We start from the raw sequence: 27,036 nt of genomic DNA, 5'->3' as shown, positions 1-27,036 counted from the left end.
ATGAATATTCAGGTTAAGAAACAGAAATAAATGGGTACATTGCAACGGGAAAAAAAAAAACAAATGGGTATATTTGGAGTCCTTGGATCCCCCTAATTTCTTTAACTCTGCCTTCAAGTAAACCAAGTGTAGTGCATTTCACTAAGCTCCAAATTATCAACTACCAAGAGACCCCATTGACCATTGTCTTTCATGTTGCGTATTTTGGGGTCTACAAAAATGGAAAAATTGACAAGAATTGGGTTTATTTGCCCTCTGTTTTGGGCCTTTTTTAATATAAAAACTGTTATATTAAAATTGTTTTCTTTAAAAGTTTTATGCAAAATAAAAGTTATTTTGACTTTAGTTAAAAGTAGCTTTCTTACTCTGGTTTAGGGCTAATTAGTGGTTGTTGAATTACTCATTGCTTAATAAGATTGGATTTGTTGTGATCCTCCAATTGCTTTTGTTTGTGCTTTAGTTTACAAGCCTGGATCAACCCACGTTAGCGCCTAAATAAAATATACTAGCGACTTGCGTTTGTTCAAGGCATAGCTTAATGGCAGTAGGATTAATAATGAAAAACACTATGATAATTATCACTTTCTGCCTTCACCGTAAAAAGCTTGTGATTATTGACGGAATTCAACAATGGAATTACTAACGAACCAGTGATAGAATTAAAATTATATGACAAAAGTTAGCGACAAAATCAGTAAAAAATTAGTAATGAAATTACTGTCAGATTATCGATGGAATGGAATTCTGTAGGCAATTTGTTGGTATATTTAACAATGTAATTTCTGTTGGTAATCTATCAAACTTAGTGACAGATCGAATGATTTTTTCGTTGTTAATTCTATCAGTAATAAGCTATTTTTTGTAGTGCTTTTCTTGCAGGGTGATTTTCTTCCATTAAGTGAAGGATGACAAAAAACCATAAAATAAAGGTTTCCAAGAATTTAGCCCAGGGAATTCACACCAGTAATGTTACTTAATACTCTAATCCTGTAGGGTGAGTGAAGGACAATCATTAGCTACAACGCGTATTTCTTTGACTTTTTAATGCTTTTTAGGTATATTTTCATCTTGTTTAAATTTTTTTTAAACGTGATTTTAAAATATTAAACTTATTTTTTGGAAAAAAATAATGATTCACACAGAAAATCATCGTTTGAGACTCTGAGTCTAACAATATTAGTGTTAATTATATGACTACAAAGATACCTTATAAAATTAACCGACCAAATTGAAAAAAATGATAGTATAACAAACAGATGATTAATTTCCCAGATAAACTAATGCAAAATAAAAATCCGGAAATTTGGGAGAAAAAAAAAGAAAAAGAACATCACAGGATTGCTTTCTTTATTTTTTAACTTTCACTTTTAACATGTGGTCTAAAGGCACCTGGAAAGCAAGTAGGGACAAGGTGTCCCCAAACGCGTAATAACAATCAAAGCGGTGAAGGACAATCATTAGCGACACCGCGTATTTTTTTTGACTTTCTAATGCTTTTAACTATATTTGCATTTGGTTTAATTTTTTTTTTCAAACGTGATCTTAAAATATTTTAGGTTTGGATATGATCAAAAATAATTCTTATTAAAAATTTTTTCAAACCACTTAAAAATTTCTCAAGAATAACTTTTCAAAATATCACCTGTGTGGTCCCACAAGATTTTATTTTTGGTCTGTCAAATAAAAAAATGTCTTTTAAGTTTTCTTGGCATGATATCATGAATTAGAAACGTCAATGTTAAAAATATTAAATATTGATGAAATATTTTTAAATACTGGTATATCAAACTTACGTTTTGGAAAAAAAATAATGATTCATACGAAAAATAATCATTTGAGTCTAACAATATGAGTTAGTCTTAATCGTATGGCTACAAAGATACCTTATAAAACGAAGCAACCAAATTGAAAAATGGTATAACAAAAAGATGATTAATTTCCCAGATAAAATAATGCAAAATAAAAATTCCGAAATTGTGCAAAAAAGAAAAAGAAGGTCTTAAGATTTTTTTTCTTTTTTTTAACTTTCACTTTTACATCTGGTCTAAAGGCACCTGGAATGGAAAGCAAGCAGTAGGGACAAGGTGTCCCCAAACGCGTAATAACAATCAAGCGTCGGAAGGCAAAATTTTTTTGACTTTTTGATTTCATATGCTGGAGTTAAAGTTCACTTTCAGAGAAAAGGAAAGGAAAGCACAACGAAAGAGCACTATCAATTCTCTACGTATGATATGAGCAGCCCGATTCAGCTTCATCTCATCCCCCCCCCCCCCCCCAACTTTAATTATTCTTTCACACCCGTTTAGTTTCTTTCACCATTGTTATATTTGCTTTTCCATCCATGAGCATCTATCTGTGATATATTTCTCCGATACTTAATATAAGACTTATTTAACTAATTTTAATTAGATTAAGAAAATTAGATAAGTTAGTTAATTATAAGAAAAGTAACACATTTTTCTTAAAATACCATAATTATCTTTCTTAATACCCCATCTCCCTCTTCTACTTGATTATGGTTGAGGGAGTATCTATAAGGATAATTTAGAGAAAATTGATAAATATGAGAAATAGGTCTTATACTTAAAACTAAAACCAACTCAACAATTAGGTTCTATATTAAGGACCAGAAGAATATATGTATATATGTGTATATGTGTGTCTATATATATATATATATATATATATCAATTCTCTGCGCATGACATGAGTAGCTTGTTGGATGCTAATAATTGCTGCCAAGTGGGTGCTTTTTGATATGTGAAAAGGATAATATGCAGCCGAAAGCCTGAAAAGTAATACTAATCGTACATGATGCATCATAGGCGTTTAACTCCTCACAAGTTTTTATTTTTGTTTTTTAATTTTACAAAATGTCGTTTTTAGTTATCTGATACTTTTTTTGTCAAAATTAGGTACTCCTTCTGTCCTTAATATAGGACTCAATTCTTGAGTTGGTTTTGGTCCTAAATATAATACTCATTTCTCATATTTATTAATTTTATCTAAATTACTCCTATGGATACTCCTTCAACCATAATTAAATAGAAAAGGGAAGGGACATTAAGAAAGATGATTATGGTGTTTTAAGAAAAAAGTGTCACTTTCTTATAATTAATTAATTTACCTAACTTTCTTAATCTAATCAAATTAATTAAATGTGTGTTATATTAAGGACCGGAAGAGTATCTTTTTTTTTTTGTTGATAAAGGTCAAAATTAGTTATCTAATAATAACATTATTAAAAAAAATGATAACATTGAAATTTTAAAAATAGACAAATTATTCTCATGCTGACATATTCAGTTTAAATTTTTAAAATAATAATTGATTAGACATAAAATCATCGTTATATTATTGATACTAACCGTATTATGACTAGATGAGTAAGAAAATACTTATAAAATGAATGGACCAAATTGAAATTTTATATAAAATTATATGACATCATGGGATCCCGCTACTGTATAAATCAAATAGATGCAACTGCAATTGGGAATGTATCATTTTTTTGTGTGGCCTGTAATCATACATTATTGATATATAAACATTCGTATTCGGTCAAAAAAGATATATAAACATTCGTATATCGGTAAAGAGTTTGTTCGGCATGTTTAATTCTTAATATAAGACCCAATTAATTAATTTAGAAAGATTAAAAAAATTACTAAATTACTTAATTATAAAATATGTTAAAACATGAAATTTAACTTTCCGTTTGCTGTTACGTATCTAAGGATGAAGCAGTAAAACATTTCTGTTGCAGATCAATAAAATTTTGATTTTGAAACGGGACGTACCCGGGTTGAAGGTGAAGCGGTGCGCTCCGAGAACTACATATATTATTAATTAATTAGTTCAATCCATGAATTTATTAATGCCTGAATATCCTAAGTTTTACAAAAATCTAGATCAATAAAATAAAAACTGTGTTTCTCTACAATGACACTTTTTTTATATTTTTATTGTTTTGGACTAAATATTTTATATTTCTATTAAAATCAAACATATTTTTATTCTAATACTGATTTGCACAATAAACTGTTTTGAAAATTTAAATTAGGGAGAATTACTATAAAATCCCAAATAATGAACATAATTACTAAAAAAACCCTAATGATAATAGAACAATAACAAATTTCACAGTAGGAAATGATAATTGCTCACTTATCATTAAAATTTACTGATAATTATTTTCTATTTTTGGAATCTCATTGTAATTCTTCCTTTAAAAACCAGTTATATGGTTTGGAAAATTCTATAAAGAAGGGAATTTTTCGATTGCTTTAAAATAGGGTTTTACAGTAATAAGTAAGGTAACTGTATAGTTAAAAAAAAAAAAAAAGATAAGATGATAAACTGATAATACTTACCACAATTAAATTAGGTCCAAATAAATTTTGTAGTTTAAACTTTAAAGTCAACCTGGATCATTATTTTTGCCAAGCAATTTCTGAATTTTCTCAAATTTAAATTTAAGTGCAAAATGATGTGAGCGAATATATGGACCTTAATTAAAATGCAAAACATTCATATTTAAATACATTAAAACCAATTCAAAAGCATTCCACAAAGTACAATAATATTATACATGACACTAAAATATATGCAGACCAGAAAAAAGAAAGTAAGATAGAAAGAGCATAAGATGAATTAATTAATGAAAAATAAAATTTATTCCTCGGAAATTATAATGACGTTTTATATAAAAATATTATGTGTTGTGTATAGGAAGGAGTTTTGCATTAGGACTCTCCTCTCTCTCAGACTGTCGCACTCATTCATTCGGTAACTTTGAAACTGATATAAAAAGTACTTAATTTTTCATACAAACAAATGCAAAATAAGAATTCTGAAATTTCAGAGAATTGCATCTTCAGAAAAGTAATAACAGTAAACTGGAACGCACTGATTTCTTCAACTTTTTCAACTTTGATTTCACACTATTGGGGTCCATTAGAAAGGACAAAGAAAGAGCGTTATCACTACCAAGCTCCAACCGAGTTGACGACCCAAGTTGACGTGATGTATGAATATGAAAATCTCTTTTTCTTTGCCTCTAAGTTTTTCATTTTGTGACCATTGCTTTCTATTTTAGAGAGAGAAAGAAAGAGCAGTGTGATTTCCAACCAAGTTGACGACTCATCAAGCTTATGAAAAGTCTGGTGATCGCAGTGGAATTCTGTTCATTGGGTTTCTGAAAATTTGCAAGCCGCGAATCTTAAGCTGAATCTTGCAAGCTTAATTATCAGGTATGAAAATCAAACCCTCGTTAGTCTTTCATGTTCTGGAGCTGTCACTTACAGATTACATTTGTTACTTGTTCTTCTTTCAACTTGCATGGCACAGATCTGATAGAAAATACCACTCAAAACAGTAAATAGTTCCTTTAGTGTCTAAAAATAGCTGCAAAAAGCTTGCATCTCATGGCAATAAAGTTACAACAATTGTCTTTCCTATTTTTCAGATTCTACATCTTCAAATTTACCTTTCATCAGCTTGCTGTTACGTATTTGGATGGAGATGAAGCAGTAAAGAGACTGCTCTTCATGGAATAAAATTTTGATTTTGAAACGGCACGCACCTGAGTTTGTAAGTGAAATAGCTTTACCTTAAATAAGTTAATATTTCAAGATTTTTCTAGCACACATGTTCGATCTTTATTAAAATATTTTTATATTATCTCTCAAAAAATTTTATGATGCTTGAAGAAAAGAAACAGAACCAAATCATTAAGTTTTATATGTTTTATATGCATTTTTCTTTTATTAAAGTAAATTTTTTCAATTTTCTTCAAACACTTTTACATTTATTTATTTATTAAATAAAGTATAAAAATTGCTTAAAATCCATCATTAAAATATTTATTAATTAAAGGTACTTGAAATTTGTTTAAAGATCAAAGGGCAACTTATCCTCGGCATGAGTGGCCAAAAAAAAAAAAAAACTCTTCCTTGTCATGTGTCGGCAAGAACCCCAAAAAAAAAAAAATCCTTATTCTTGGCAAGTGCAACACTTTTTCTGCTATATAGAAGATAAAAGATATTTACATATAAGTGAAGATACGTTGAACACTGAAAAAGAGTTGCATCTACTAGTACAAGTCAAAACGCTTTCTAAATAATGATTTAATTTATTTTATTTGCCGTTTTTTTTTTGGATTACCAAACTAACAAACTAACTTGTTAAGAAATCAGTACGTCTACCACGTGCAATATGTAGGAATTTCATAAGATACTAGTTCTAAAAATTTTTACCAGATCTGGTCATCGCAGTGCAATTCTGTGATCACTCTCCAAAATCTCGAAGCCCAGACTGAAAGTGTAACTTCATCTATCACGGGTATCAAGCAATATCCCTCTCCTGATTTATTTAAACACTTTCAACGGGCTTGTCATCTTGTGATTTGTGACAATTTGCAGAATATAGGATTTATTGCTAACTAAGTTTTATAATTCAGACTTAGCTGTAAATTTTAAATATATTTTTATTTCAAAGAAAATTTATATAAATTCCAAGCATTGAGATAACACTCAAATGATTTCAGACCAAGACAAGCGTGATTGATTCAATCTACTTAAAATTAATTTACCTAAGACATCTCCCTCAATCAATCTGAGAGATATATGATAGTAGGAGAGGGAGGGAGGGAATTGAGATAGTTGCTTAGAGTGTTTTAGAAAAAATATATCATATTAATTATTAATTAATTTAACTAATATCCTTAATCTGATCAAATTAGTTAATTAATTCTTACATTCATGATAACAGGAGTATAACATATAATTAATTTTCCTCATACATTAATGCAAAATGAAAATTTTGATGTTTCCAAAAAGAAAATCATATGATTGCTTAACTTTTACATTTGCTCTAAAGGCAGTGGAAAACGAGTAGCAGGGACATCAAGTGGAACGCATGATTTCTTGAAGTTTTTCAATTTCGATTTCATAGTGTTCATATAATTAAGTTTTTCAATTAATTATATAACATATAATTAATTCTTACATTCATGTTCATCTCGCTAGCGCTCTTGGGGATTTGCAAACCCTGAACCATCAACTCAGTTATACTGTGGAAGCTTAATTTTCTGGTATCAACATCAAAACCTCTTCGTCTTTGCCTCTTTTGTCTTTCATTGTCTGGTCAGTGTTTTCTGTTTGTTGTAGTTACTTACGGGTTCCTTCCTACAAACTATCACTCCCAACTTCCAAGCTCCAACTTGGTTGACGACTTATTAGTCTGGTCATCGCAGTGCAACTCTGTTCTTCTCACTCTTGAAAATCTACGAGCCAAGACTGAAAGTGCAAAATTTATCACGGTACAAAGCAATATCCCTCTCTTGAATCAGTGTGTCATTTTTTCCTATTTTAATATTTCGGTTGTTTCCTTTTCTGTTTTTTATTTTTTATCATTGTTCTATTTGTTTTCCTTACATAAGCATCTATCTATGATATCTTTGAATTCTTTTGTGTTTGTCATTCTTTTCATCTTGATGCTATCTTCATGAAAGATGAAGTACCTAATTAAGAAGCTTCAATTCTTCAAAACGAAATCTTGAGTTAATCATTTGATGATCATGAATGGCTGTTGCTTCAGGTTGCTATTAACCAGTGCAATTCTGTTCTTCTTACTCTTGAAAATCTACAAGCCAATACTGAAAGTTCAAGTTCATCAGTGGTATGAAGCAATGTCCCTCTCCTGATTCAGACACTCATTTTTTCCCACTTTATTCTTTCACATGTTTCTTTTTATATATGTTGTTTTAACATTGTCCTCTTTGTTTTTCCATACATTCTCTCAATTCTCAAAGTATGAGTAAGCATGTTAGTTGCTAATAATTGCAGCTATCATTTGCAAAATACTTTCTTCGCCTTTCTTTCTTCCTCCTTTGCATTAATCGGCTATGGAAAAATAAGAATCACAAAACAATGAGTTTTGTTACTCTAATATCTGAACATAGCTTAGCTGGTATGAACATCAAAACCCTTTTTTATTTGCCTCTTTAGTCTCTCATTTTCTGATCAGCGTCTTCTATTTGTTATACTTAAGTTTCTATCTGCTGTCGCACTCTCAATTCTCAGTATCAGTGGTAGGAATTGGAGCTGTCACTTACTCCCAATTTCTGAAATCTCGAGTTAATCATTTGATGATCATGAATGGCTCTCCTTTCAGGTTTCTATTTATATTAAATGACAGAGGCGGTAGTGGCGGTAGCGGCAAAACTTGCCGAATATTTGGTGCATCCAACTTTACAGCAACTGCAATATTTGTTCTGTGTCGGCAAAATCACCAGAAATGTTGAGATCAGAAAGGAGGAGCTGATCCTAAACAAAGGGGGGGTGCAGGAACTTATCCAAGAGGCCATTAACAGGACAGAGAGGATTGATGACGAGGTTGACACTTGGATAAATGACGTGGAGAGCCTCACAGCAGAGGTGGGGAAATTGGAGGAGGAACTGAGGGTCAACAATGGCTGTCTTCGAGGGTTGTGTCCTACTTGGAGGAGATATTGTCTCTGCAAAAAGCTGGCCAAGACAGCACGGAGGATGATTAATCTAAATAAAAAGCGTGGTTCCTTCAATCAAGTTTCCCATCCTGTTATTCCTCCAAATATAGAAGATCGCTCTTCTCAAAACTTCAAGTTCTTCAAATCTACACAAATGGCTTTTGATCAGCTGCGGGAGGCATTGCAAGATGACGGTAGCTCCCTGATTGGGCTATGGGGAATGGGAGGGTCAGGGAAGACCACCTTGGTGACAGAAGTGGGAAAGGAAGCCAAAGAGTCAAAGCTCTTTGATCGAGTTGTGGTCACTACTTCAATCTCTCAAAACCCCAATATAAGAAAAATTCAAGGTGAAATTGCTGATGCGTTGGGGCTCGTATTGAAGGAAGAATCTGAAACGGGAAGAGCAAAAAGAATAGCACTACGATTACAAAGTGAAGAACGAATTTTGATAATACTGGATGATCTATGGGATATGCTGACTCTTGAGCACATAGGGATTCCCTTGGGGGGAAATCATCAAAGAAATCTCAAAGTTGTCCTAACCACACGCATTCTTAATGTGTGTAACAGGATGGAATGCCAAAAGAAGATTCAACTTCATTTGTTAAAAACAGATGAAGCTTGGACTTTGTTTCAAACTTATGCTAATTATGTCTATGATGTTGCCAAAGAAGATATGGCACGAGAAATTGCTAGAGAATGTAAGGGCCTACCTATTGCAATTGTAGTTGTGGGTACTTGCTTGAAAGAAAAAGGAGTTCATGAGATGAAGGTGATGTTGTATCAGTTGAGGAACTCGAAGCGAAACATTGTGGATAAAGGAGTGACGGATGTTTTTGCTTGTTTTCAATTAAGCTATGATTATTTGGCAACCCCGAAAGCCAAGTTATTGTTGTTGATGTGTGCTATGTTTCCTGAAGATCATAATATTGATGTTGAAGACCTTTTCAGATATGGAGTGGGTTTAGGTCTATGTGAAGATGTGGACTCATTTGAAACAGCAAGGAGCCAAGTTAGAGCAACTATAAATTATCTCATTGACTCCTCATTGTTGATGCATTCTTCAAAATTCAACACAAAGTCACAAGAATATGTGACAATGCATGATATGGTTCGTGACTTTGCATTGTGGAAAGCATCTGAAGAGGATCGTACCATTGAGGTAAATTGTAGAAAAGAATTGAATGAATTGATTGCTGATGAAGTGGTGAAAAATTGTTATGCTGTATCTTCATGGTATGTGAACAATAAACAATTTCAATTTCCTTCTCAATTGAATGCTCCAAAGCTTGGGTTTCTGTTGTTACATTCTCAAAAACTCTTGGATATGTCAAATGCATCATTTGAAGGCACTAAAGGACTGAAGGTGTTGATTATTAGGCCCTCATATTTTGGGGTCGGTATTAGACTATCATTATCTCAATCAATCCAACAGTTGTCTAGTCTTCGTACATTGCGATTGCAAGATTGCGATTTAGGTGACATCTCTTTTGTGGTAAGCCTTACAAGACTTGAAATTCTTGACCTGCAAAGAAGTATTTTTGAAAGAATGCCAAATGGAATTGAAAATTTAAACAAGCTGAAGTTGTTAGATTTGTTGGATTGTAAAATAGGTGAATGTTGTTACAAAGTACTAGGAAGGTGCTCACAGTTAGAAGAGTTGCATATTTCTATGCATAGTAGAAATACAAATTGCCATGAATGCTTTATGGCCCCTATTGCTTTGACAAAATTGAGAAGGTATACGTTAGAAATTGGGATGCATGAAAGACGCTACTTTACATATCTAAATAAAAGTGCAAGATATTTATGCTTGGGTCCGTTAAATATCGGCGTGGTAAGTGGAGGAATCAAGGATCTTGCACAAAGAGCAATAGAAATTGAATTTTATAAGCTTGGGGGAGGCAGCAGAAATTTCATGCCTAATGTTGTTCAAGCTATCGGAGGCATGAATGAGTTATCTAAACTCTGTCTTAGAAGGTGTTCAGAAATGGAATGCATTATTGACAAAATCAATGCTCATGAAGATGCGATTGCCCCAAGATTGGATGAGTTAGTGCTAGCAGATATGGATAATCTTCAACAACTACGTCGTGGTCTTTCTTCTTTTAGCTTGTTCCAAAAGCTGGAAAGACTACGTCTATCCAATTGCCCTCAGTTGCTCCATATATTCCCTGCTGATTGCAACTTAGGCAATCTAAAGTTTCTCAATATTTCTGGTTGTCCGAGGTTGACATCTCTCTTCCCTGTCTCTGCTATGTTCACTCTGCTGTCCTTACAAGAGCTCCAAATAGAAAGGTGCAGTGAACTGAAGCATGTAATAGAAGGAGAGGTTGATGGTGATGCATGGGAGAATTTGAGCTTCCCAAAATTGAAAATTTTGTCTGTTGATAATTGCTGCAAATTAGAATCTGTATGCTCAGTCTTCTTAGCTCAAAGTTTTGTACAATTGCAGCGTCTATCCATAACAGATGCTCCTCGGATGAAATTTGTGTTCAGTGAAAATGCTGATCAAGATGAGACTCAAATAGCTCTTTCTCTTTTGGAATACCTCACACTAACAAATCTTCCAAACCTTGTCGGAATTTGCTCAGAGAGGTATCATCTGAGGGGGCCATCTATAAAGACAATAGAATGGAGGAATTGTCCAAATCTGGTACGTGTTTGCCTCACATATTGTAATTTGATTTGCAAAAAAAAAAAAAATTGAAATTGCTAATTTTTTTTTTTAGTTTATGTAAAAAGACATCTTTGTTTACACGTCTAATTTTTTCTTTATCATCCACAAAATAGCAAATAATGTTCAAGTGAATAGATCTTGAGAGATGAGTTAGTCAATTAATTCACTCACATTTTGTTATTTAAAATAAGAAATAAAATTAAAATATCTAGAATCATGCATAATTTTTTTGAGCATTTGAATTTCACTCTGCTTTTGGTTTAGAATTACTCTGCATTACGGAAATAAAAATGCAATGACCAATAACAACTTTTGTTACCATTTCAACGGCCCACAATAAACATTGACTCTTATGGGCCCCTCTTTATAATTTTTCCTTGACTTCATTGATTGTGAAATCTATTTTCTTATATATGCATATGGTTTATCTTTATTTGTTTAATTTATCAAAAAATTGATAGACTAAGTCTATGCAAGAATGATACATATAGAATTTTAATCAATCTCGATTTATTGTTTTTAAGGAATTATTTTAATAGATGTCATTTTCTTCTATTCCTTGTTTCCTTTCACAAAGGATTTGCAGGAACTTGAGAGCCACCAGAGGAATGAAGAACACGAGTCGTTGGCAACTATAGAACGTATTCAACTTTATAACTGCGGAGTAGAATCCATTTCCCTCTATAAGACGCGCGTTGAAGAACAATATCCAACATTTCAATCCCTTAAAGAACTAGTCTTGTATAATCATGCAAGATTGAAATTTGTCTTTTCTGCTGACATGTGTCAAAGTCTTCTAGAGTTAACTTCTATAACCATATCTCGTTGTGAGGAGTTGGAGGCGATCTTTTCGGAGAATGAAGAGACTCAGAAAAATCCACCTAATGCTGAATCTTGTCTCCCGAAATTCAAGACGTTGGAAGTCTCTGAGTGCAACAAGCTTAAATTCATTTTATCTTTCATGATTGGTCCTACTGTCTCAATGCTGCCACAACTAAGCACTCTAGGCATATCAAATTCTTCCGAAATGGAAGAAATTTTCAAATGCCCAAATATTGAAGATCATCACATTGATAGCAGTGAAAAGGAGATTACATTCCCGAACATGAAATATCTGAAACTTGAGAACTTGCCAAGACTTGTTAATGTCTGCCAAGGATTCAAGTTGCAGACAGGGGAGTTTTGCACGGTTGCGGTTCATGACTGCCCAAAACTTATGCCAATTATGGGTGCATCTATTCATTGGACTAAAGAGGGTAACGAATATTCTGCATTTGTATTTCTCCATATTGCAAATTTTTTTTCTTTTGCAAAATTAATTAAATTCATGCGAGCTGAACATTTAATACTTTCAATTTTTGTTTTCAATGTTTTGTTCATTTAAGCTCATGAACTGCGGTCTAACACATTCATTCGTTTCACATGCATATGAACAAGACATCTCTACATACAAAAAGCTGCTTCAAAAAACGAATCATTCTGCATTTCATGAAAGAAACCAAACGAACTAAGGTTTAGTTTATCAACTTGTGACTATTTTGGTACTGCTGATACAAATACGATGTAAATTTTCTTCTACCATGTTATCTCACAATCAATGATAGTTCAAGTCATAGAAGTCGAAGAGAAGAAGGATTTCAGCAATGCAGAGCATTATATATTTCCGGTTTTAACATGATTCTGCCATGTAGACAAGTAATTGACTAAGATATCATATATTCGTGCACACAAATCGAAGTTACCAAATTAAGAACTGCATATCTTAACTTGTACAAATAGGTACAGATGTTGAATGTATTGCAATCTCTTTCTTTTCGTAACCTTTATCAAGGAACTTAGAATATTTTATTCCCTCACCTTTCACTTCTCTGTTATATGCAGGGACTTGTAAGGGAGTATGTGTTGAGATACAGCCAATTGGATAACAATGAGGTTCTCAATAATCTTCCACTTTCTGTTCTAAATATTGGAGAGTTTGATATTCAAAGTCCTAGAGTTGAACACAAGCGGCGAGTGATTGTTAATGATGAGCAAGAAGAAGCCAATAACTCAGAATGTTGAGATCAGAAGAGCAAATGGTGGGAGGTCTTGTTCCCACGCAAGTGTTGAGCTTTCAACATCTTCATTCCTTAGAAGTAACTCACAATAAAGGGTTGAAGTTTTTGTTCTCAAGGAGCACACTTGTCCACACCAGCCTTCCCAAATTGGATTCCCTAATCTTATCTGATTGTGAAGAACTGGAGGAAATAATTGCAGAAAATGAGGAACATCAGATCATGTCCAGTGCTGAAGTTCACTTCCCAGAACTAAGAAAGTTGATGGTTGAGAGGTGCAACAAGCTCAAAAGACTCTTCTCTACGTCCACGGGTATTATTCTTCCACAACTAGACTCTTTGTCAATAGCTGAGGCTAATCAACTGGAGGTGATTTTTAGACATAGCAGTGAATGATGCGAACTGCAGTGGGGCAATTGTGCTTTCCAGCTTGAGGACGATAGAGCTAACAAATTTGTCAAATTTGAAAAGTGTTTGTCAAGGATTGCAGATTCAGGGGCAGCTAGCCTCATCATCATATACAGAACTGCCCAAAATTTGTGGATTCAACTTTGGGAAGGGCTCTTCAACAATTGGGAACAGTATCGTATGAATGGAATATTCCATATCATCTTGATTTAGAGTCTTCAAATTAGATGGAATATATTTTTTTAGAATCATCATATATATCATTTTGGTAGCTGTATAAATTACAAAGAGATTTTCAAGGACGTGAAGAAGGGAAAAAAAAATACTTGATGCCACGGACACAAATTGATTTTCTTTCAATTTCAGATCATAATGGATGAAACTATATGGAATATATGTGTGTGTTGTGAGACTTCATTTCACGTTTTTTTTTAATATCTATTAAATATATTCTTTTAAAATTTTTCATATCAAAATTGTGACTATGAAATTTCACCCCCAAAAAAAAAGGCAGTGAAAGAATAATTGCGTGCGTGGCAATTCGCAAACTATATTAATAAAAGATATATTTTATAGGAAATTAAACTGAATCAATTATAAATGGATTTTTTTTTTTTTGCCTGTAACCATACACGATGATATATAAACATTTGTACATCAGTAAAGAGCAAGGAGTTTGCTTGGTATGCTTACCATGTATCTAATTTTTTCAAATCCAAGTTTTAAAAAAGAAACTTTGAATGCTCTAAATTTGATTGATGTGAATAAATTTGTCCTTTCTTAAAAAAATGAAATTGCAATTGCCACAGGTTTCAACGGAAAATTCAAATGTTCAAACGTCATCAAATGGAGAAAAAGAATTGGCAGTAAATGAAGAAAAAGGGACAGTGTGATCTCAGGAGCAAAAGTTTGGTATTTAAAGGATTCAATGGAGCTTGTATCTGTATGGGAGGGTCCCGGTTTCATGGTCTTTCAAAATCTTAAGGAGTTATCTGTGACGGAATGTAGAAAATTGAAGTGTATGTTCCCAAGCACTGTGATCAGAAGCCTACCATGTTTGATGTATCTAAAGATTATAGAATGTGAAGAGTTGGAGGAAATGATGTCATCAGAAGAAGAGCATCACTACTTTCCAAATGCATCCTCCTCTCATTCCTTCTGCTTCCCACAACTTCAATATCTTATAGTCAGGAGATGCAGAAAGTTGAAATGGCTCTTCCCCTCTCTGCCCTCTACTCACCATCTTCCAAAGTTGAATCTTTTGCGGATTCATGAGTGCTCTGAACTAAAAGGACTTTTTAATTGCGAGCTCGAAATCCAAGAGGAAGGGTTTTATGACAACATACTTCCAAACCTGAAAAATCTAAAAATTAGAGATTGTCCCATCTTCTCCAAAACCACACTCGTGGCTCTTCAAAGGTGCGCACATTTGACTTTCTCCTTTTTCTTTTTGCTAGCATTATATTTTTTGATTGCCCACGCTTAGAAATTTTGGCATGGCACACCATACAATTTGAATTTCGAATTTATCTATAAACAGAATTACAATAAAGGGCCAAATTCACAAATTAATTATTATTTAGAATGCTTCTAAATTTACAACTCACACAAATGCTTGTTTACGACATAATACAAGTTTACAACTAATAAGAACAGATTTAACGTTATTTACTACTCAAATACTAACACAAATATACGGCTGCATTAATGAGAATTATTGTCATCAGATTCTTCCTTGGCTTATTTATATACCGTCTCTCCTCCGTGATCTCTCCATTTTCTTCTCAGAAAGATGTAATTGATGTATACATTTTGGAAGAACTGCGGGATGAAACTTTTTGTTTTTTTTGGGAGACATGCTGCATGTTTTCCTCAGATCTATTGTTTAATCTGCTAAATCTATCTCATTTTTCTCATAATTCTACAGTCACGCAGCTAAAATACGAGGCGATGATGATGATGATGATGATGATGATGATGATAGCATATTCTGCTTCATTTGAATGATGTTGGCATGCGATCGACATTGTAGAAGGCATTCATTTGTCTCGTTTTTATTTAAATACTTTGATTTGTTGTCTACATACAAAAATACTACTTTCTCAAGTTTCAATTAACACTTTTGCCAATTTACGAATGATCATTCATTCATTTTCAGTCGTGCAATATTTTTTGGGGCGCAAAATAAATGGATTTTCGTGAATAGTTTTTTTTCCCCCAAAGTACTAGTACGTTTTATAAAGTATTAATATGTTGTGTATAAAAATTTGCAGACTATCAATGCTTTTTATATATGTATTAAATTTATCACATCCTTGTCAATAAAGTCGTTTTTTTTTTTTGGTGAACTCTTGTCAATAAATGTTTTTAATGGAGCCTTTTTCATAATTTTCTTTAAGGTACTGTTTGGTACGAGAGAAATTGAGAAAAGGGGAGGGGAAGAAAAATTTTAATGAGCTCTATTTAAAAAAATAGAGAAATGGGGTTTTGAAATTTAAATAAAGAGAAGAAGTAATATCAAAGATTAATAAAAATTAATTAAAAATTTTTCATCCTTTTTTTTTTATTTTAAAATTGAGCTTATTAAAATTTTCCTCTCTTCCTCTCATTTTTTTTTCTTATACCAATCAGACCTTAAAGAAAAGTAGAGTTAGTCTAACAAACAAATCTTTTCAACATGTACTATCAGACCCATATGATATCCCCCCATTAGTTAGCCTGCCAAGTCACTAACCAATTCTTTTTATTTTACTTTTTAAATTTTATTAATTACTATAATTATATTATTATATTTTATATCCTATCTAAAAATTAAAAAATACCAATATCATTTATTTGATGTTTTCAATCAAGTATTTGAAGGAAAACCAAAAAAATTCATTATATTTTATTTATAAATAGAAAATATTTTTTAAAAAACATAAATGGTAGTCGATGGGTTGACTAGTCACCCCGTCAAACACCCATAACGAGTTAGGTTGGCTAAAAACCAGCCCACCATCACACAGATTTTTTTAAGCCGCACCGCCCATATTAATACTCCATTTTGAGGAATTTCAAATTAATTTGGACATGATGAATTAACGTCACCTATTAGATCCTTAGACTATCATTAAAAGTTAAGGTGCACACTTGTCTCTAAATTATTTTTTCAAAGTAATTAAGCATTCACTTTTTTAAAAACAATAGTATTGCCATAAGGAAAAATCATTTTTGGAATTATATATATTAACATTTATATCCCCCATTTTCATATAATGTTGAGTTTAAAACATCAATTTTAAATTTTAAATAAAATTAAAAAAATTGAAAACATGAAAAATAAATCATCATGATAGTCAAAAGATCAACAAATTATATTAAAAAAATATAATAAAAATAAATAAAATAATGAATATTAAAAATTGAAAAAAAAAATGTATATATTTGGGCGAGGCTATATATCACTATTTGCGCTTCAATTCAAAATATGCTTTCATTACTACATTGAACGTGTAGTAGAAGGCAGAGAAACAAAAGATAGGAACAGACACCATAAGTCACTACTTACAGCTTCTGTTGCCCAATGCAACAGATGTCATAAGACACAACTTACGACTTCTGTTACACAGTGCAACAGACACCATAAGTCACAACTTACGGCTTCTATTGCTCACTATAGCAAACGCCATAAGTAGTCATTTTTTTGGGGAAAAAAATAATAAAACACTCAAATCCAATGATCGCCAATTGCTCATGAACTAATACTTACAAGCTTCCGTGTACCTATGCACATATCCAATGTCAGAAAGACTAAAAATGTCAAAACCAACCTAAATTTCAGCAATTACATAAATTTGTAATAACACATAAATATAAAAGCCCCAGATGCCCTGCCTAATTTGGCTGCCATGCTCTTCAAGCTCAAAGTATTGTTGCAGGAATGAGAGAAACCCAAAGACAAATCCTCCACCTCACAAAATTACTGCATACGAGATGTCACCTTTGAAAAATAAAGCTGACAAATAATATGAAAAAATAACCTTGAAATCTAGAACTGATAAAAGATGTAAACGTAGTTGGACTTGTCCAAATAAGGGATCCAATAACAAGCACTAGGACTCGCATATGCCATATTTTCAATTTATTATAAACATGGAACTGTATAATAAATAATGTTTTGTGGATATACAGATCACTGTTAAATCCCAGGTAGAGCATAACATGTATAAAGCTTCCTAAATTGTGGAGATACCTTAGTATGGTCAAGGGGGTAGTAAATACGAAGCAACCCATTCCCTCCACTATATCTTCTTGTCTAACGAGGACATAACATTCTTTGTCTGACTCTATTTTTACTTCTTCACAGATCATTCTCACTAACTATATCCCAAGAATTACCTTCTTCTGTCACAACCCAAAAACTTTCAAAGCACTCTAGAACTTAAACATAAAAAATAAAAGGCTTTTCTACAACTCAAAAATATGAATGTCTTGAATCTCAACATGGAAAGTAAATTACTTTGTAATGTAATAAGCAACAAGTTTTAAAGATAGGAGTATGTTTGGACGTTTACCAGTTGTATTCTGTGAATTTGATGCCTAAGCACATTGAAGTTTTTTTTAAGAAAAGTATTACTAGAGCTATTCACTATTAATCATCCATAATAGATGGGAGATAATATCATATTGCACATCATGATCAAGCAAAAGTGTGTCAATAAGGAGAAAAGACTCCACTCAAAATACTTTACAAAACAAATATAAAATAGTATAGTCATACCTTTTGAAGACCATTGATTCAAGTTAATAACCATTGCATTCATGCAGAAACTACGGCCCACGTTATTCCATATAAGAGAAACAAATAAATGAATGAATAATCTACTTACTCAACAACTTGATCATTTCCATAGCAGCTACAGATGCATCGCCTCACGGCATGGAGAAGTAAACATCAAAGCCAATCCCCTTATCATTCCAATTATATCTAGCAAGAAAGGCCCCAGATAGCAGCTAAAATTTAATAAACAAATTTCATGATCAAAAGTTTAAACAACTTAATCTTAGAAAGCATATAAAATAAAAACAATTCCAGCAAAGGAAAAAGCCCATGAAAAAGAAAAGAAATGCCACTTAAAGTTAAGGAACTTGGTTAGTTTAAGAGGATTGATAAAATTTTTAGGAATTTGAGCCAGGAAGAGCTCCAAATAATGCAGAAGAAAATGGCCACAAAAGGTCAGTAGCAACCAACGCACCCTCAGGAAGAGGCAACAAAAATGTTTCCTTGATATCTCAAAGTAAATAATAGGCATATATGTTATATTGGAGTTGTTTTTATGCATTTCTAATTTTCAATGAGAACAAAATTTGTACAAAGTTGCGAAATTGGTGGGTTTTTCTCAAATTAACCCAACATGCCTTCAAGAGTTCCAACACATAAGTCAATGCATTTTTCATTATGGAATCAACCCAAGCAAATTAAATGATGACTTAGAAACCTAGGGCACAACACAAACAATGGATCATTACCTCTGTTTTTATAAAGCAAAACTTTCAGTTCATTTTTTTAAAATGTTTTTTTAGCTATGGCCTATTAGTGTTTATTGATAAAATATCACTAGTTAATTAATAATGTTCTTGAATTGAAATTCTGAAACTCCATTTCTATGAGGAATCAAGATACTTGTATACGTACTTATCATCTAACATTCAACAAAGTTCAAACATAAGCTACTATATCTACACTAAATGCATACAGCACATGTTCCACATCGTTGACAATTCATCATCAGCACCATTATCACTATCTCCACCATGCAGAATATCTATTAAATAAATTGTCCTAGTATTTTAAATTTCACATAGATGTCAAATACAACCCAGTTATACAGCAAACTTCAGCAACAGACTTCACCAAGAAAAACAAAAAAAAAAAATGATTTCATTGCTTTGATTATACAACAATCAAATTGTTTCTTAGCTGACCAAGCAATTTTAACTTAGAATTTTTTTTTGGGTCAAAATGGAAATTAAGTTAAAATGAAAGTCAAAATCTAACATTGGAAATTAAATGAATTTTTGCATTCGGATATTACCCAAAACATCTGACAACCAAAACATTTGCTATTTCCTTGGAATCATAGCGAATCATCTTGTTCATAAAAATATGCTGCAGTTCCGACTTCGGTGTTCAGGATTTTAAAAACAGATTCACATAAAATGGTAACGTATGATTTTTTTCTAGATATCAAATAGGAAATAAACTCTAAAGAAAATATCATTAGATGCTCAACGCCCCCAAAACATTATCTTAAAAAAAAAAAAAAACCATGACCGGCAACTTTGTTTCAATAGTATTCAAAAGTTGTACAACATGAATTATATTATTACATACCATAATCGTCAAGTCATATGATATTTCAACCAGATATTTTTACAAAAATCAACACTAAGTTAACCAATAAACAGAGAATAACAAAGAACAAGAATACAAATATCATCTGAATAAAGAATTAAAAAAATCAACACCTGGCTGAAAAAATAACAAAGAACAAGAATAAAAGAACCCAAACAAAAAAGAATCCAGAATGGGAAGCAAAATCGAAAAACTTACCAAGAGCTACGCTTGAAACCAGTTGTCGTGAATAAAATGAAAAGGAGCAGCCAGAGATGGAAGAACGAAAGGGAGCACAACCATGAATAGAACGAAAGTAAAATGGAGTGCAGGAGCCGACACTCACGGCGAACTGAAGAAAACCCCTGATGAGACCCAAGCTAGGCGAGACCCAACGAAGATCCACAGCCAGAGGCAAACGAAGATAGAACAAAAGCAAGGCAAAAAGTGATCGAGCAGAGTGGAGAGGCGGCAGCAGAAAATAAGTCAAGGAGGGGGAGCGCAAAGTTCTCTTTTTTATTTTATTTTTTGGTAATATGTGATTAAAAAAATTAAAAATACTTACGGCTATAGGCCCAATCCAGATCCGACGCCCAAGGAAAAAAAAACCGGACCGGACCGGCCGGTTCAACCGGAAAACCGGTGAACCGGTCTGCAGTCCGGTCTGGTTTGGATGGTGAACCGGAGGTTTAATGAACCGGTAAAAAACCGGTTTAACCGGGAAAAACCGGTATTAAACCGGGTAACCCGGTTCAGTGGGTTACCCGGTTTGTTTTTTTTGCCTTTCAGAATCCCAAAACGGCACCGTTTTATTTTTTTAAAAAAAAAGCTCTTCTTCTCTTTTCCTCCGGTCGAGTAACTCACTAACTCGAATTCCCTCATTTCCCTTCCTCTCCTTTGCGCAGCGCCGGCTCTTCCCTCCCAAGCCAAAATCGCCTCCTCCGAGATCCCTGTTCCCTGGCGTCGTTGGCTGCAGAGGTCCTTGTTCGGCCGTTCCCCAACATCGCGGTCGCCTTCGCCTCGTCTTGCTTCAGCTTCACCACTCGCATTCGCAGAAGGCAGAATCGCAGAACCGAAAGTCAAGTCGCAGGCCTCCACCTCGCAGTCGCATCCCATGTCTGAGGCTCTAAGCTCGCAAGTCTCCCTCGCTCACCACCTCCTGCTTGGCCTTCACTATTAGCATTCGCAGAAGGCAGAATCGAAACTCCAAAGTCGCAGGTCTCCCTCAAATCCCGATCAGCGTTGTCCCTTCGGTGCATTGAGTTGTGGGTAAGCTCGAAAATTTTCCCTTTCAGCTAGGTTGTGTTGTTAGGATTAAAGAGCTGCCTTTGTTTGTTCTTTCTCTCTGGTTGTCGAAAGGTTTGGGAAGGGAGAAGATAAAAATTTTCCATTTGATTTCTGAACATTTGAAGTAGGAGAAGAAAGTAGTTGATGAATTTTTTTTTTGCTGAAATAATATAGATTTTGTTTCCTTTGGAGATTAGATGAAATTGATTCTGGATATGTAAAGTATAAATACTCTTAGCTTGAAACCGAAGAATATACAAATTTGTCTGTTTCAACTTTCAAATATTGATTAGTACTCTTCTGGTCAAGAAAAATATATTGATTAATAATCAATATGATATTTTTAATATTATGAATTAAATTATATTATTTTAATATGACCGGTCCGACCCCGGTCTGACCACGGTCTGACCAGTAACCCTTAACCCACTGTCTTGACCGGTTTAATCTCCGGTCCGGTTTTTTGTTCCTTGCCGACGCCATATATAAAGGCTTATGAAGACTTAGACGCGGTAGATTTGGAATGGACATGCAATACTGGTCTGCCTTGAACCAGATGCAGGAGAATAAAAAATGCCTCCTTTTTATCTAAATATAAAAAAAAGTTACAAATTTTTACTTGCACAAGTTATAAAATCAATTAGAAACAAGGTTCTTATTGAAAAACTAAAAACTTTAAACCATGTGAAAGGAAAATTAAAAACTAATTAAAACTCAAGTACCTATATTTTAAAAAAAATTAAATTTTTTTAAAAGGGTAAATTTAAAAACATTAAAAGTAAAGTAATTATATGTCTATTTCACACAGGAAAAGATATCATATTTCTAATATATACAAAAATAATAATTTAAAATCATTTTTAAGTACTTGTGGAGTCTGTTCAGTGTTGAACAAAAACCATAAGTTAGCTTATAGCATTAGGTTAGTGGAGACCTGAAGCGAAAAGTGTTTGTTTTTGCTAAACTGACCCCGATGTGGGCCTAGTAAATAAATATATTTGGGCCAGTCTGCATTATCACATCAATATATTACACCAAGAGCCATCTAAGATAGAAAACGTTAATGGGTGGTAGAGGCGGATGGTATGTGAGATGAATCTTAATTACTACTATCTCCTATATTTAATATACTCCTCTAGTCCTATTTATAGAGCAAAAAGAGAAGATTTTTTTTTATATATTTATAAGTCACTTTATTAAATTTTTACCATGAATGTACTACATTGAGTATTCATTTATTATAGTATAGATAATTATTTTTTTTAAACATGTATATATTAAATAGCGGTAAAGTTAGAAAGTTGCTATATTTTAATAAAGAGTTAATGCAACTTATAAATCAGCTTGCACCACCACTAGTTTGCGACTCTGGAGAAATAATTTGTGATAATTTGGTTAGATGATGAAATTTGTTCAATCAATCTTGCCAAAAACTATTTTGCTCAAAAAAATGTTTTTGCCAAAAACTAGGCAGCAGATGATAAAATTAGAGAGTATGTAATTAATGTGATTTTAAAGAACAAGACGCTTAGTATTTGTATATCTTTTTGACCACCCAGTGGATTCATATATCAACGAAGTAAAAACAAACTAGAATTAAACTTTAGATGATAATTAGATTAGAATTTATGCAAGTATATAATAAAGCATTTCTCATAATGCAAAGTTATTCTGAATTCAAAAATAACGCAGAGAATTTTACTCTTTTTCTTAAAATTTATATTTCTTTTTATGATGGATTATATATATATATATCAATATTAATGTCTCAAAAAATCAATATTAATATTAATTACAAAAAACCCATAAAATTCAATATTGTTTTCGCATAGAATCTAATTTATTGAAGTGGAACCAAAACAAGTCTAAAATAACGCAAATGACAACCAAAAGAAAAGACAAAATAAAGTTAGATCCGACTTTGGTTTCCAAGCTCATCAACAAGTAAGTTCTCTCGTACCTTTAACATTGGGCCCAATACATATTTTGTATTCATTTTATTTCAAAAGGTTATGACACGCCTATAATTCAAATTGGGTACAAAGAAAAAAGAAAGTTGTATTTTGAGATCAAGCTTTCAACTACAGTAAATAAAATATATACATCTTTCTGGCCGAAAAACAGGTAAAGCTAAGTCTAGATATCATTGGCTTTCTGATAAAGTACATGTGATATGTTTCTTATTTATATTTTTAAGTTTTCTTTTACCAGCATTTATATTTTTAAGTTACATTGTTGTTATTTTTATAAGTCTATATAATTCAAAAGTTGATATTACATATTTTTTTCATTTTACAAGATAAAATATTAATATTTAGTAAATAGACTTACTTAAATAATTTGAGTATATTAAGAAAATTAAAAAATTATTTAATTTTAACAAGTCTAACATGATAAAATATCCTTATATAATATTAGATTATAAATTTTTTAAAAAGTTAAATAAATTAACTTTAAAAATAATAAATATAAGGAAAAAAAGGTATTTTATCAAAAATTTTATGCATGAAAATGACATGAATCAGGGTGTGCATATTTTTATTGTTAATGACAATGACAGATTAATTTTCGTTTTTGTTGAGTATTGTGTCAAATCTGTGTTGAATATAATCAATTCCAGACTAAATTATACCATGATAAGGAATCACGGTTGATGATTCCTCCTATATATGTTGACGCTAGTTGTGTCTTTTTGCGTACCGTTAGTGGCAACACGACGAAGCATTTAATATGGCCACATCAAAGTCAAACACCTAATAACTCAACTTTCTTTTTGACCAGGGAATAACCCGACTTTCTAATATTAAAAGTAGTCTTATTATTCAAAATCTATAGGTAACGTGATTTGTTAAAATTTTTAGCATAAAAATAAATAAAGATAGAAATATAAAAATAAAAATAGATATTTTCCACATGCATTGCAAACGGAACGAAATATATATAGGTACTTTAGCATGATTAATGTAAATTTAAAATTTAATGTACCTTTTTTAACCTAAGAACAATTCATTTCTAGCTAATTCAGTCATACCAAGTAAACCAGTTAAAAGCATTAACTTGATCATAAAAATCAAGTGATTTTCAATAATATTCTTATTAATTATATTAAATTCCGACATCATATTAATTTTTACTCTCTCACATACTGCCTATTAAATATAGGTACAAATATATTATGTAGATGGAAGAAAATACTTGATAGTCCTTAAAACTATCAATCAAATATCTCATAAAAATAATTTTAAAAAACTTTCAAAAAGTGCCCTATATACAGGATATGATGAGAGAGGGAGAGAGAAACTTCAAGAGATGGCAAAGTTGAGGGAAGCCAAGGGCGTGGTACTAGCAATCCTAATTCTGTAGGTCTTGTTTGGGAGAACATGAAGAACCTGAGGAGCCCATTTTTCACCTCCTTTTTGAAGTTACATTGAGGAAGGCTTGTGTTCATAAATTTGGCCCTCAATGAACAATTGAATTATCCTATTCCATTGATCAGCAATGTCTATAACGATAAATTCAACTCACAATTTATGTTATCCCAACAAGACTTAAGCTCCCCAAAACATAAAATTTTTCTAAAATTACATATTATACTAACTTCTCCTAATTTTTGCAAGAATTAAGCAAATCTGTATTCCACCTTTTACTTGATAAGACCGACTTGTGTATATTTTAAAAATTAATAAACCATGAATTTTAATAAAATGCAAGAGAGGTTTATATAATTTATTTTTTAGGTAAAGCTTAAACGATCTCAGATAAAAACAAGTATGAATAATACGACATACTTAAAATTAATCTATCTTAGAGGTCTCCACCAAGCAATCTTAGAAGTATATAATAATTAGCCGACTTGAAGAATGTGTTGCTTCATGAAAGTAGGGGACAAAGTTCAAGGATACCTAAATTGAAAAATAAGATACCAACAAGGGATAATGGGCCATATGAGCAATAATTTTATTTTACTATTGAGTCAGTTTTAAGTAAGATTTTCGATCTGCAACTTTGGAATCTAATTCGAGTTCAAAATATTACTCTCTATTTTATATTTCCTATCACATGGACCCAAGGGACTACACATATTAAAAAACTGGAGTTTTAATATTTAAAATAACAAGCAGGCCAGATCATATATTATGTATTTTATATGCAAAATCTGAATATGAAATCTTATATCCTTATAAAACTAAGAACTTAGCCTAGAAACTATTTTTGACTCCATTAGTCTGTGGGAGATGAAGTCAAGAAACGAATAGTGATAGAACTGTGAACTTCATTCTGAGAATGTAACTTCAAAAAAATTTATTTTTTAAAATTTTAATTAATTTATCAAGATTTTGTAAAAAAAATAATAATGTATAAATATAAGAAATAATTATGAAAATACCTGAAAACCATTATTGAAATAGTTTCACCTACGTAAATGGAAAAAGAAAACCATGCATACACACACACTTACACTCTCTTTTGTTGAAAATGAGTCATCTGGCACATCTATACACTTATTCAAAATGAGTCATTCTCTAATAAAAAGAATCAAAGCATCCATTTTAATTTAATTTTGTTCATTTATAGAATGCAAGGAGGCCAACTTCTTGTTCATAAGTACTTTTATGCCACCAATCACTGAGCAACAAGTTGAATTCTGCATCATAGTGAAATGGTTCTTTCTGTCCCTTTGTTCAATCCACTATAAGTGATCCATACAGCCCTGCTGCTCTTTGCATCCCTAAGTGTCCACGATAGAAATATGTCCCAGCCTGCGCCAAATCATTATCCCCACTTGGATTAATTATGTTATATATTACCTAATTACCCCGTCAACTCTAAGTTAATTTCAATGCTTTAATTATATATAAACCAAAATATAAATAAATCCAGCTCAACATAACACGAGAGAGATAGATATATGATAGCAATGATTCGAGTGCTTTTCACATGTAGATCACATAAAAGTGGAACACATCATCATATATTTCTATCCATGTCCACGCTTCAGGTAAAATCACTTTAGTTAAAGATTCAAATATAATGAAACCAACTAATTAAGAGATTAGATGGAAATAATAATATCGCTCAATGTGTGTTTGTGTATAATTACCCTATCAACTTTGAATCTGTAATGAAACGTCTCTCCTGGGTTGATAGCACACGGGATATGGAGGCTGTTCCATCAGCCCATGGTGTTCCCACCTGCACAAACACAACAGAAATAAAATATTGAGGAACATTAAACTAAACTATTTCCCCCCCAGTCACTCATAGTTTGATGTTAAAAGCTTAGGTTTATATCGTTTTTATATTAACATTGATCCCTTATTTTCATATAATATTGAGTTATAAACATCAATTTTAAATTTTAAATGATATTTAAAAAATTGAAAACATAAAAAATTAAATCATCATGATAATCATAAGATCAACAAATTATATAAAAATATTAATCAAAATAATAAAATAAAATAATTAATATTAAAAATTGAAGGGGGGAAAAAAAGCTCTGAAGTGTGTATATTTGGGCTTGGTTAAACTCTCCCTTGTGCCGGCCCATATAATAAATGAATACGGAGAAGTATGGCAGGGACTTCCATTTCCTCTAACATTTTTCCTGTTTTCCTAATTCTTTTCTATTTCCACAACCATTCTTTGAAGCATTTTGATTCATTTGTTAAGTAGGCCTCAAGATTACTAATTTAATACTAACTCCGCTCCTTATTGTAAG

At 32.1% G+C, this 27,036-nt stretch overlaps 1 long non-coding RNA gene and 1 pseudogene across 2 annotated transcripts; both read right to left on the bottom strand.

Moving 5' to 3' along the window:
- Positions 1–26,917, bottom strand: part of LOC114727231 (L-ascorbate oxidase-like) — a 104,859-nt pseudogene extending 77,942 nt beyond the window's left edge.
- Positions 17,318–20,446, bottom strand: LOC114743187 (uncharacterized). Of its 2 annotated transcripts, none has more exons than XR_003739982.1 (2): positions 20,247–20,446; positions 17,318–18,646 (listed from the first exon to the last, which is right to left on the bottom strand). It is a non-coding gene; the product is annotated as an uncharacterized LOC114743187 (long non-coding RNA). The 2 variants fall into 2 exon arrangements; XR_003739989.1 differs by having other exon boundaries at positions 17,318–18,620.
- Positions 26,918–27,036: the final 119 nt, after the last annotated feature.

This window comes from Neltuma alba, unplaced genomic scaffold (genome assembly GCF_004799145.2).
Source record: "Neltuma alba isolate B1F8T4 unplaced genomic scaffold, ASM479914v2 tig00000105_pilon, whole genome shotgun sequence".
Taxonomy (NCBI): domain Eukaryota; kingdom Viridiplantae; phylum Streptophyta; class Magnoliopsida; order Fabales; family Fabaceae; genus Neltuma; species Neltuma alba.
The sequence above is the reverse complement of the archived record's forward strand: the minus strand, read 5'-3'. Positions and strand labels throughout refer to the sequence as shown.